Raw genomic sequence first — 2,373 nt, 5'->3', positions numbered from 1 at the left:
CTTGTCTCACTGCATTTTTCATACATCGCATTTTGTGCGATTTTTCTTACATAATCTATCTTCAGATCTTCCCAAGTGCGTCACGTAGCCAGGGATGTAGTATCTGCCTAGACACGAAATATTAAACACACAAGGACACACATACAAACATGCTTTTAAGTACATACACTTTAAGTAGATGTTGGGGGGGCTATCATTGTGTCCTTGAATTTGGACACCCTAATTAAAGCAGTAGTTATGGCAAAGCTGACTCAAAATGAATTTCCACTTTTGCATTTGCAGTAGCTTTTCAGGTCTGTTCAGATCCCCTGAGGTCATGATATGTCTCTGGCTATGTCATGTTGATGGATTTCTGTTGACGAATGTACAGAGTGATGTGTATTTAGGAAACCTCTCATAAAATCTAATGGCTTCTACCAGTCTCTCATATGTAAGGAATATTATTGTTTCCTTGAAGATGTCAAAGTTGGAATGAAACAGGCATTTGAAGATTTCCTATGATATTGGAACCTATATCTTTGGTCCCCACAGATTATGCCAGGAATGTGGACACCTGAGGTACACAGCACCATCATTTGAACAGCTTTTGTCAGATACTATTGGTCAGAACTGTTTGCATATAGAGAGAGCATTCTGAATTAGCAGGACACTTAGGATGGCATGGTAGAGCGCTTAGTGGCCAAGATAGTGTGATGTGGTCTGTAGTACTCAGTGCCAAAGAGAAAATCTGTATGTAGCTATCACAGGAAAAATAATATAAACTGATTTATAGAGTGTTTTTTGAAAAAATTTAAACAGGCTTAAAAGGAATAGCTACTGCATGGGATGTCATTAGGTGTGCATATATATTGGATGGTACTATAGTGAATTAGTTTGCAATGCCTGCTTGGCCTATGTGTTTCTTCTTAGATGTAGACTAGCAATCTCTGCTAAAAGAATGGGCTTAGGTGGCCAGGTTTGTACTTGGAACCTATATCTTTGGTCCCCACAGATTATGCCAGGAATGTGGACACCTGACCTAAGTGAAATTAGATTTTTTTTTTTTTTTAACCAGCTTCCTGAACTACAGTCAGGTGACACTGAGTTGGATCTAGTACCTCAGACAGCTATCAGGATTATTTTGGCTTTGAAGGAAAGAAAGCAGGAGTTGAAATGCCTAAGAAAATGTAAATTCATTTGTCTGTCACAAGTATAGGGAGTCTAAGCTTGCACTGCAAGCCATTTTATGATCAGCCAGGACTCAGGCCCATTTTTTTTACTGCTCTGCTGTCTCCAATGTGTGGCAGTGATATGAGGGTGATACTGGTGCTCTGAGGGGAGGTAGTGCACATTAGTCCTTGCCTAAGTTCCATGGTGGAAATCCGACCAGGGCCAATTGTAAACTATAATGGCTTCTTAACCAGTATGCAAAATTCCTGAATGTTTTAACAACTAGCTCCATCAAGCCCATAAGTGTCAATTCTAGCATACTTTCTACTTTTGTTTCACCACCTTTGATGTCTTCCATAGCTCCACACATTAGAACTGCACTTCAGCCAGCAAAAAGAATGGAAAGAATAGAGCAAAGTGGGCCAGGGAGATAGCTCAGTGGAATAAGTGCTTACCTGGGCAAGTGCAAGGTCTTGAGTTTGATCCCTGGTACTGCCAAAGGAAAAGAAAGAGCCAACTCCCTTTTAGGATATCTTCTAGAAATTGTGCACAGCTCTGCCACTTAACTCTTATTTGTCAAAAGTTAAACATGAGCACATCAAAGCAAGAAATCTATTTTTAAATTTTGGGTTGCCATTTGCCCACCTAAAATTGGGGTGTTCTTTTGGTTACCAAAGAAAAAGAGGTAAATAAGTTCAGTGGAAAATTAGCAGTGTCTGTTACTAATATTAATATCAGTTCCATATAAATGTCCAAATTACTGAGGAGTCAGAACCTCAAGTTGAAAAGAAGTCAGTTTTCAGACAGTGGTGAATTCAAGTGGATTTATAGGAAGGAATCATAACTATGGAGCTTGGATAAAAGAAGATAGGGTGGCTGGATTTTATTTAAATTTTAGTGTGACTGTTAATACCCTCTTTCCTGAAACCTAAACCAGTTGATGGTAAGATTATTAAATCAGGCAAATTGAAATAAAATTTTCATCTTATTAAGCTGTTTGAAGAAGAAATTTAGTCTTTCTGCAACAAAGGATTTAGTAACTTCAACTTAGAAATAAACATAACCACCTCATCAAAGCAGCTTAGAAAGTTGCCATACAACCCCACCCTTGCCTTTACCTGCTCTGGGCACCTCCCCTTCAGTGCTCCCACAGAAGGGCCTCTCTTCTCTTTGAAGAGAAGACAGAGATGCTAAACACATAGCTGCTGGGGCTGGGGCTGGGGC

This window comes from Octodon degus, unplaced genomic scaffold (genome assembly GCF_000260255.1).
Source record: "Octodon degus isolate 3935 unplaced genomic scaffold, OctDeg1.0 scaffold00004, whole genome shotgun sequence".
Lineage (NCBI taxonomy): Eukaryota > Metazoa > Chordata > Mammalia > Rodentia > Octodontidae > Octodon > Octodon degus.
Note: the sequence above shows the minus strand (reverse complement) of the source record.